At 44.8% G+C, this 11,295-nt stretch overlaps 1 protein-coding gene across 3 annotated transcripts in view; it reads left to right on the plus strand.

The window, feature by feature from the left end:
* LOC119461140 (cytochrome P450 3A29) overlaps positions 1-11,295 on the plus strand; it is a 278,911-nt gene that overhangs the window by 168,648 nt on the left and 98,968 nt on the right. Inside the window, exon 1 of one of the 3 annotated variants that reach the window (XM_049671787.1) lies at positions 6,102-6,573. The exons of the other annotated variants lie outside the window; for them this stretch is intronic. The gene's annotated coding sequence lies outside the window, so the exon portion shown is untranslated. Of the gene's footprint in view, positions 1-6,101; positions 6,574-11,295 lie in introns of those variants that run through there. 3 annotated transcript variants of the gene reach the window in all.

Below are 11,295 nucleotides of genomic sequence, written 5' to 3' on the forward strand. Positions count from 1 at the left end.
GTACCGTCCCCGAGTCCTGGAGGTTGGCTAAAGTCGTGCCTCTGCATAAATCAGGCAATAGATATCTTCTGTCCAACCATAGATCCATATCGCTTACCTGCAATTCCGGGAAGCTGCTGGAGCACATCATTCATAAACATATAACTGAGTATCTTGAATCGAACGACCTTCTGTCCAACATACAACACGAATTTCGTCGTGGTTTTCAGCACAATAACACAACTGGTAGAATTTTCACATGACATTGCTAGCAATTTAGACACTGGTAATCAAATTGATGCGTTATTTATAGATTCTTCTAAGGCTTTCGACACTGTTACACACAACAAGCTTCTAAGTAAACTAAACGTAATTTTAAATAATCCTCAATTGATTGACTGGATAGCTAGCTTTCTCAATTCACGCTCCCAATTCGTTTCATTTAATTCCAACTCATCCTCACCAATAAAAGTAATATCTGGTGTTCCGCAAAGCTCCTTTCTCAGACCCCTGCTACCTGATTTTTATAAATGACCTTCCCAGCAATATTAGGTCCAAAGTTCGTCTCTATGCCGACGACTGCGTGCTTTACCAGGTAATAACTTCTTCTAATGATCACACTTTACTTCAGGATTCTTTCAGGCAGTTTTGATGATGGTGCTCGGATTGGCAGATGCGCATAAACTTTCAAAAAACAGTATGATTGTCATTTACAAACAGCCATTCTCCATCACAGCATGCGTACGCTTTCAACAACAGAACAGTTCCCCGGGCGCAGACGTACAAATACCTTGGCGTTATGTTCACAAGCAACTTGCAGTAGAGCACTGCACGGGCTCGGGCTTACCCGAAAGCCCGGGCCCGGCCCGGCCCGTGGGCCGGGCCGGGCCGGGCTCGGGTTTTTTGACTCGGGCCTAGGCCGGGCTCGGGCTTTCTGCGAGTTATTCTCGGGCTTCTCAACTCTGAAAAACATGTATTTTTCGGTCTCGGGCCGGGCTCGGGCTTAAGGTAAAGGGGTGGCGGGCCGGGCCGGGCGGGTAACGTAGATTATTTCCGGGCCCGGGCCGGGCTCGGGTCTCGCCATAAAAGTTTTGATCGGGCTCGGGCGGGCCGCCCAATGTAAAAACGGGCCCGGGCCGGGCCCGGGCCGCAAAAATCGGCCCGTGCAGTGCTCTAACTTGCAGTGGTCACATCATATAGATTACGTTACCTCTAAAGCACTAAAAAAATTAGGTTATTTAAGACGAACGTCATCTAAATCTCCAAAATGAACTAAATTACTAATGTACAAAACACTAATTTGCCCTATATTAGAGTACGCTTCATGCGTATGGCATCCATATAAAGTGAAATTGAATGAAATTGAATGTGTCCAAAGGAATGCTGCTCGTTTCATTCACCCTCGCTATGACCGAGATTTTTCACCCTCATATGCAATGACCTCTTTGAAGTTACCTCACTTGTGTACCAGACGTGATATTGACTGTTTGAAACTGTTACATTCATTTGTTCGCTCGTCTTGCCGACTATCTAATGATAGCTACATCGGGCATGCTAGTGCTCTTCCGACTAGACGTGACCCCAACCTTAACCTAAAGCCCTTTTTTCCGCGCACTAACATATTCAAATACAGTTTTTTTCTGAGAGTTATTGAATGCTGGAATGATTTACCCGGTTGCGTTCGTGAAATGGCGACATCCGATTTTGTAGAAGCATTAGTGTGATGTTACTGTTCTACTTATTTCATTTATGTATTCTACTCCCGTACCCAGGGGTAGAATACATTTATGTATTTATGTACCCCACTCCTGCACTAGCCCTGCATAGGGCTGCAGTAGTTGAAAATAAATAAATAAATAAATAAATAAATAAATAAATAAATAAATAAATAAATAAATAAATAAATAAATAAATAAATAAATAAATAAATAAATAAATAAATAAATAAATAAATGATTGGATGGAAGAATCAAGGTGTGGGATATCTGAAGAATACGGTGGTCACCTTAAGCGTCATGATAGAGTGCTACTAAGATTGCCCTATTTCCTTAACTTCGTTGGGGAAAACGGTTTTCCTCACACCACTGTGAGTCTCTGTCTCTATGTGCCTGCGACTGCATACCTGCCCACTCACTACTCCCCCCCCCCCCCCCCCCTTGACCTCCGTTTATCCCCCCGACGCACTAAACACTATATAAGCTATGGAGCCCAAACATTTTGCCACAGGTGGTGTTCGAGATTCGAACCATAGAGTAGGTGGTACGTGAAACTGTACGTAAAAATTGGAGGGCGCTTAAGCTTCGCCTTCAAGAGTGGAACGCGATAGCGTTACGGGCCTCGTTTGCATCGCATTTTTGTTTCAGTGGGCTTCACCGCAACACAGAACGTGGGAAAGCCAGCTTACTAAAACCAAGCTTACACCTATCCCCTTAAAGTCGGCTTCACTTTTAAACAGAAGTACATTGCTGGGAAGACGTTTTTCCAGGGGCAACTTAAGTCCCGACGCGCGCGCGTGTCCAAAACGCATTAGGCTAGCTAAGTCCCAATTTGACGTGCCGAGGATGCGAGCGCCATCTGGATAGCAAATTCGCAAGTAAACTACCCGAGCGCGCCGCTGTTGGTATGGTAGAAATGGTGGAAAAGGGGCTTGGGGGTGTTTGAGTGTCCTTGTAACAGAATTATGTTTTCTCCTACATTCAAATTACAATCCGACGCCACCGTGTTTGTAAGTTGTGGTTAAGTAGTACTTTACCATTTTTCTGACAAATTTAACTGTAAGAAATTCAAATTTTGTTCACCAAAACCTGGGGTGGTTCGGGATGATTTTTTCCTTCGCTAACACCTTGCGCCACGCGGAGGGCCTGCGCGGTCGGGGTGGTTGGGGATGGTTTTCTCCACCCATTTGCCACAACTGCAAATTTGCAAGTGCGAAAACGCACTCAAATTCGTACCATTTGAAACGTGCTTTACACAAATACTTTTATGAATCTAGAAATTAACGAAATTACTCAGTACTATATTGACACAATATGTTTGAAGTAATGTACAGGAGTTAAGAAGTACAACAGCAGGCGTCTGCTGCCTTTCTGCAATTTCTGTTTATTTATTTAAATTTTTTATTTATAGAATTTTGCAGCTCTAACTGCAATTCCAAGATGTGAGAATGCAAATACGACATACAGGGTGTCCCATGCACCTATCACGCAGCACGATTTAAAAAAGGAGGAATGGCAGGAATGGCGTTACGCGAAGCAAACCTAGTGCGTATTCTTTCCAGTACATTGGAGTAGCCGCCAGTAATTTTTTCGTTACTGAGATTTAATTAGGTAATTGTAATTATTATCTAAATCGAGAAGTACTGTCCTAATTATTGTCATTAATAATATTGACATAAATGTGTTTTTCCGAGTGGGAAAGAAGCCCGCGAATACACACAAAGTGCCTCGAGCGGCCAGTCGCGGGGCAATTCAGCGTGTATTCGCGGGCTTCTTTCACACTCAGAAAAATACATTTATGTAGCACGTATTGAGTAACAGAAAGCTGTATCGGGAGTTTTTCGAGTTGCTCTACAATTTTCTCATTGACCCTTTGATAATTAGAACAGTACTTCTCGAGTTACATAATTAATTACAATTACCTAATCATATATTAGATAATTCGAATTACATATGGGGCAGAAACTTGGAGGTTAACAAAGAAGCTCGAGAACAAGTTAAGGACCGCACAAAGAGCGATGGAACGAAAAATCTTAGGACTAACGTTAAGAGACAGGAAAAGAGCGGTGTGGATCAGAGAACAAACGGGGATAGCCGATATTCTAGTTGACATTAAGCGGAAGAAATGGAGCTGGGCAAGCCATGTAATGCGTAGGATGGATAACCGGTGGACCGTTAGGGTTACAGAATGGATACCAAGAGAAGGGAAGCGCAGTCGAGGTCGGCAGAAAACCAGATGGGCTGATGAAGTTAGGAAATTTGCAGGCGCAAGTTGGAATACGCTAGCGCAAGACAGGGGTATTTGGAGAACGCAGGGAGAGGCCTTCGTCCTGCAGTGGACATGAAATATAGGCTGATGATGATGATGATTAATAAGATCTCAGTAACGAAAAAATTATTGGCGGCTACTCCACTGTACTGGAAACAATACGCACTAGGTGATTAAATTGACGCGGCAGTACAATCTAGTAATTAATAACGTGCAAAATGTGTGGTCACATAGTGTTCGGGGTTGTTGGGTTGTTAGTTTCTGGTGTATCTTGTTGGTAAGGCCACGGGTACGTATGCGTCAATATTATCTACCAATTCATGTTGATGGCAGCAGTATTATACAAAATTATAACGATCAAAGAATCGCCAATACTGTGTTCTTTCGTACCTGTGTACGAAAGACCAACATGTAACAACAGATGTTCTGAGCTGGCGTAAACAAACCCCAGATATCCGTAAACACTTACGAAACATCGTACGTGAGACTTGTTTACGCCTCAGATGTCCGTAGACACTTATGAAACATCTTGTGTGTGGGCTTATTTCTTTCTCTTCGTTTCGTATTCTTTTTCTCTCATCTATATCGTATCCCTTTCCCCATCCCCCTGTACACGGTAGCCGACAGTAGATATTACCTGGTTAACCTCCCTGTCATTCCTTTGCCTCTCTCTCTTCCTCTCTCTCTCTCTATGCAACATTATTTCCTAAGTGACGATGCACTGAACCTCGAGTGCAACCGATAGCTGGGTTATCGCCTGGTATGTGCCCTTTCGACTTTCTCGCTTCCATCGCTGCGCCGTATTTGCAGTGTTGCGAAACGAAGCACCCTTATTTTCGCCGAATGTCAATCAAAATGTATCCTCGAAGTGCGACTTGAACTCCAAAAGCTTGCAGAGAAGATTGACGTTTTGCAACAATGTTACTGCGCATGCGCGAGCAAGTATGTTTTCCAACCAAATAACCTCCACCACAGGCTGGCAGAACGAACTATTCTTTCCATTCAACACCCGTCCCTGCCTTTCCTCTATTTCGTTTCTCCCTTTCTCTCTGTACACCGCGGAGCTTACAATCAGGCGAGACATTCGCGCATAATTTTTTTTTTTTTTGAAAAGCCTTTGTGGTGCTCGTGCGCCTTCGCTGGAATGTTCAGGGGCGAAAGCACTTACTAGAACGAGAAAAGCAGTCTAGGAACGAGAGTTCTCAGTTGGAAAACATCCTTGCAGGAAAGCCAACTTATAGAGTTTTTGCAAGATGTCAATTTTGTGCCACCGCTTACTATATAGCCAACTGAAGTTGCTAGGACACCGCTCAAATCAGAGCTGTCCTCGCTCGCATGTCGGCAATTCGAGGAGACTGCGAGAAAAAAATGGGACTAACTGGCGAAAAAAAGAGAGAACACCGGCAACATAAGCAAGGTCGAGAGAGAATGACCGAAATGACCGGACGCTTAGCTGCACGACAAGCGAAGTCGCGTCTGTCGGCGAGTGTTACGGAGATCCCATTCTAGCGACAGCAGGTGCGCATTTCTTCCTGTTTTTGCCAGCTTTCCCCGACTCGCTCTCCAGCTAGGCGAGCAGTTTACGTAAGCGACGTACCGCGGTGTTGTTGTTTGCCCCGAAAGGCGGCCTCGGCACCGCTGCGCGAGCCAAACAAGAAACGAAGGCGACGTCGCGTTCGTTGGAGAGAAGGGGTACGGCACGTGTCGAGGTGAGAATAATACAGAAATGACGCGGCCGTCCGTCGCGGGGGACTGGCTGGCATGGCTGGCGTGACGGAGGACGAAAACAGAAGCAGTCAAAAAGCGAGCAAGAGTCAAGAACAAAAAGGAGAGAAACCCGAGTCGAAAGAGAGAGAGAGAGAGAGAGAGTTTCTCCACCAGTTGGCGCAGTGATCGTGACTGGCGAGTCGCAGTCAACTGTAGTGAGGCCCTTCTTGCCTCTGTCAGAGCAGCACGCAGTCAGGAAGAGAAGGGAGAGAGGAGGAAAGATGGAGGTATAGCTAGCGTATCATGACGGTGTCGTCTCTTTGACGTCACTGCAGGCTGTCGCACGCCTCGGTTGTCGCGAGGCTGGGCTGTCGGAAGCGGCAAAAGAACAGAAGCAGCAGCCGGCCAGTTAGACGGCCGGTCTCCTCTTCGAGAGCTGCTCATCCCATGCGCTTGGCAACGGCTCAAATAACGCAGTCGGCGCGGACCCCGAGCCCCGTGCATTGTCCGCGTGGTCGCACGCGTGCTAAAGCTACTCTTTTGTTCTTTGCTTTTTTTTTTCCTTCTTTTTTTTCTGTCCTCTGCACACGGCACTCTCGTCTAGCGCGGGTTTATACTGCAGCTGTGACTCCGGTGTTGCCCAATTCGCTTGCGTGGGGCGCCGCGTTTGCTGCTTTGCCGAGGAACGTACAAGAAGGCCAATAAGTGTGTTACTTTCCATTTCGGGCACAACGCTCTTGGGAGGTATTTTAGCGATGCTGGGCCTGCACTTGTGCCAGCCAAAAGGAGATTCCCTGGAAAAGTCCGCGTCAACACGACCCGACGCTTGCGTTGTGAATTATTACAGCCATTTGTTTTCTTTGGTGCTTTTTCTTTTATGTCGTCGCCCAACGCGGTGAAATGGTGAATATGAGCAGGTCGCGCAAACGTTCAAAATAGACCTTCCTAAAAAACAATTATCGGAATTGGAAGCAATAAAACATAGTTCTCACGTGATCCTTCGGGTTGTCCCCATCAAACAAAAAAAAAAATGAATGGGGACAGGATGCATTAAAAAAAATTAGAGGAAAGCTTGACGAGTAGTTCATCAGTAGTTAACATTAACAATAATCAGTAGCCATCAGTAGTCAACTATTAACTAATTCAGGAAGCTTACTGTCAAGAACCATGCACACTGAGGCCGTGTTATGTTTTTTCTTTCGTCCAATTCTAATCAATTCCTATCATCCGTCGCACTAAGTGGCCCTTATCGGCAATAGTGGGGTGCGTCTTCTTGCGAGCGAATGACGAATGGCAAAATGGAAAATAAAAGGCATCCTTGCATATTTCGGGCCCTGGTCAGTATATTCGTGCTCGATGGGTGACTACGTGGAGAAATGATAGGCAGCTTTGTCGTTTTTATGCACGCAGTATCATTCCCGCACAAATGATATTGTTTATGGCATTGACATTTTGTCATTGATATTTTCTGACATATGACATATGACATCGACATTTATGACACTGAGAGGATTACACGCGCGCTAGTTTATGTCACCGATGCAAGAAAGACGCAACAAACAACTACCTTTGTGGAATTCACTGATTGCCCCGAAGTACAGTCAACCACAAATGTTTGCGCGCTACTGGATCTCAGAAAACATTGAATTTCCGAGCAGCCTGTAACAGATGCCCGTAAAACCATACACCCCAAGTTGTTCACGTACACTAGTAGAGGCTAGAAATGTGAATGCCCGGCTGCGTTGTGGGTTTGCGGAGATATCCAGCGTTTCTTTTTTTTTTTGTCTTCCTTTTTTTTTCAGATCCCGTGGTCCGTAAAATATTGTGGTCGACTGTACTCGCTGAAAGACTGCCAACGCCCGATGATGGCTCGCCTAGCACAAAGCGATGACATGCGTAAGGCTTCACTGCATAGCGTTTTGTGTGCCTGTGAGTACTGCTTCTCTGCATGAAGTATAGTGTCAAAGCCTTCTTTACAGGACATTGGAACAAAGCGTTGTAGGATTGCATGTGCTGAGTGCGAGAAATGTAACATACTGCTTTGCTTCTTGAAGGAATGTAGAAATGCAATGTGTGTAAGGTGGAAGAAACTTGTAATCTTGAATACGAGCAGGCCTAGTAAATGTGATATCACCGATAATGTATTTCTTGTCTTCGTTTATGCGAAATATATTCATGACTTACACGCATGTAGGACCTTGAACACGTAATTATCACTTGGCATAGCAGCACCAAGACTAGAATTTTTAATATAAATAATAAAGTCAGATTTAAACGAAACAAATCAAAATTGACGCATTTGGCCAAAATTAAGAAAGCGTGAAGCTGCAATTTGTTGCGAGGGAGTTAGCTGGAAAATCATGGCAACAAAGGAAGTCGCTATGTGGCTGGTTTCTCAAATCATCATGACGTAAACGAAATTGTAAGTATTGTGAAATAAAATGAGTAAATTAAACGATTTATTGCGGACTTGGGAAATATAGGCAACGTCCAAATGGGCAACAGTACCAAAAAAAAAAAAAAGTCGCAGTTTCACCCGAAAGGCGAAGCTTCGATTGCGATAGCAAATTAGTGGACAGCTCTATGAAGTAAGGATAGTAGTTTTATCGGCCGTATAACCTTGTAAAGATAGGCTCACCAACTAAATTGTGCGCGCGTGACACCAAGCATGGTGTCACGCGCGCACAAGCAAACATGAACACATCTCACTCGATGACTGTGGAAACTCGCTGTCAAAACGCTTGAGAGAGCGAGCGCGACCGCAGCAGCGAGCCAATTGACCTTCGTGCTGCCTCTTGCATCAACGCGAACTAATCCGCGAAAACACAGCGCAAGGTCGACTCTATATCACCCGTCGCAGATGGCTTTCAAGTAGAGTGTACTAGAATACGGTCGAGTGGGACGAGTGGCTGGGGCGGCGCATGCTTTGCAGTGGGGCGCCCGACGTGGAAAAATACTGTGACGGCGCTGCGATCGAAGTGGATTGGGGCCGCATCAAGGTTGCGGCGTTGGAAACTGCTGGCGATCGATACTGCTCGGCAGGGCCATTCGTACTACTTTGCGCACTGGTATTTGCGTTCAGACCGCTCAAATGGTGTTCATAATTGCATATGACATGCATTTATGCCTGACGTGGCTGGCGTGGCCACGTCCACCAATGCCTACGCGTGCCGCATAGTAGTGGCCGACATCGCAGCTTGTACTTACGGCAGTGACGAGGCAATTATCCATCATGTTCTGCGCCAGTGTCCACAACATTGTGCTTGCACTATGCGCTGTGTTGAACCAGTTGAACGACCTGTCTCAGTCTTGAGATAATTTTGCACCACTGACGTGAGAAATTAACGCATCAGAATGCCACGTAAACATTAAATTGCTTTTTGTGATAGCGAGGCCTGTGTGAACGCCTGTAATACTTTCTGCAGGCTTTTTTTTCTTTGTTTTCTTTGCCGCTCTCTAATTAGGGTAGCTAATTTCGATGGGGGCGAAACGCAAGAACGCCCGTGCCCCGTGCATTGGGGCACGGGCGTTAAAGATCCCCTGGGCGTCAAAATTATTCTGGAGTCCCCCACCACGGCGTGCCTCATAATCAAATCGCGGTTTTGGCACGTAAAACCCAGGATTCATTCCTTAGGGTAGGAAATGGGCAAGGAAGACCCACAGAAATCTCACACGTGGTTAACCTCCCTGCCTTTTCTCTCTCTTTCTCTCTCTGAGACATAAACACGCGTTCACATGCACGCATATTTTGTGGTTCTTCTGGTCACTAGGTGGTTCATAAAACTTAATTTCAGGTGCATATTTTTTCATCCAACATAGGCCAGTATCTTGAGATACTATGAAAAAATCCCAATGCTCCAGTGACAACCTTGTTCTCAACTCAATAAAGGGGAAAGCACTTACAAACTCTTGATTGCTCTATACGTTTCGAGACTCCTGAGGAATTATTCTCTCAGTTGTCAGTCAACAAAGTGGCGTCAAACCGTCGTCGTGTCGCTGCCATCGTCGTTGTCAAAATGTGTGTTCGTCGCACAATGACAACTTTAAAGACAAAGTGTTTGTTGAAGTATGCGTCTTTAATAGGTGTCACGCGTGAAGCAAAGCATAACGACTGACCAAGCGAATGAACAAACTAGATCGGCTCGTTTCCTGGCAGTGGTAGTGTATTGTAGCAAAAGGCGGGCTTAGCCTCGCCATAGTTGCTCCGCCGAGAGTTCCTCAGCCTGAGAGTCTCTTAATTTCTGTAATTTGTATTCTCACTCGAATATGTCACAATCAGTCTCTCTTAGGAGCGCAAGAAGAAGCCTTAAAGATTACTTTCTTTCTAGATCATGTGTATGAGTAGTACATGTGTATGAAAGTACATGTGTATGATAAGTTGACAAGTGACTGTACACTTTGACGTGGCGAATTGCCTTCATTACGGCGATAGATAAGAGTATACAGCTAACGTACAATGTTAGAAAACAGTGGACGTCCCTGATAACCGATAATACACATTGAGGTGGCATAAGACACGTTGCAGCGTTCCATAACAGAATAACTGACGTATTTGGTTTCTGTTCAGTAGTAAAAGCCTAATGAACCTACGCTGTCAGTTTATATAAATTAGTGTTGCATAATCCGCTGCATGTGTACAGCACTTTTGACATGTAGAGCGTGCAGTATGTCTGTATGCGACAGACAAAAAAAAATAACGCGGACGACATTTCTGATTCTTTATCGATCCATGTATCAAACGCAGTTGCTGAATGATGAACCCAAAGGCAATTAGGGGGAATATATGACATGGTGTGTACCGGCTCCTGTATACGATGCGGTACGCTTTAGAACATATGTGCCGTCGCAGATGCAGCTTCATTAGCATGTGTCATATCCCAAGTATTAAAGAGCAAGAAGAAAAGTACTAAGTGCGCTTCATTAGCTAACGTGGACGCTTGGCTAAACCTAATATGGCAATAAGGACATGTGGCCTCTAGCCCGATTGTTTTGCAATTAGGTGCTCCTCCTCAGTTACATTATACGAAAGGTTGATGTCGTTCTACTGTAGAATGCGACCAACAATCGTCGAACAAACAATGTTTCACGATGTAGGCAACGTGTCGAAAAGTGGGCTTGTCTTCTTGCAATTTGTGCAATTTACGCACTGCACAGGACATCTCAGATTCTTTTTATGGAGCTTCTGAGATGCAGAACCTGCTTTTTTTTTACATGGTGTAATAGGGTAGGTTGGTGCCTTTAGGTGCCACCTGGTACTTCTCATCGCTTGGCAAAGAAAAAAAAATAGTAGTAAAAAAATTGCAGCAATATGTGGCTCAAAAGTATCACAAATACAGTCCGTCAGCCTTAACACAAAGTTCTGTACATGATTCAAGGAACCCACAGAACATGAACATGCATACATGTGCATATGTAAACACAAGTGCGTCGAACTGTCCGAGAACACATGAAGAAGTTCTCAGTTTCACAGACTAGTACACGGACTATAGGTATAGCCATACATAACATACTACACAAACATAGGGCAACCTGGAAAGCATACACTTACATCGCACATGTATTTTTCAGCGGACACTATAGTTTAATATAGACCTAATATAGCAGTGTTTTCTAAGAAATGGTGTT

The sequence above is a fragment of the Dermacentor silvarum genome, chromosome 8, assembly GCF_013339745.2.
Source record: "Dermacentor silvarum isolate Dsil-2018 chromosome 8, BIME_Dsil_1.4, whole genome shotgun sequence".
NCBI lineage: Eukaryota > Metazoa > Arthropoda > Arachnida > Ixodida > Ixodidae > Dermacentor > Dermacentor silvarum.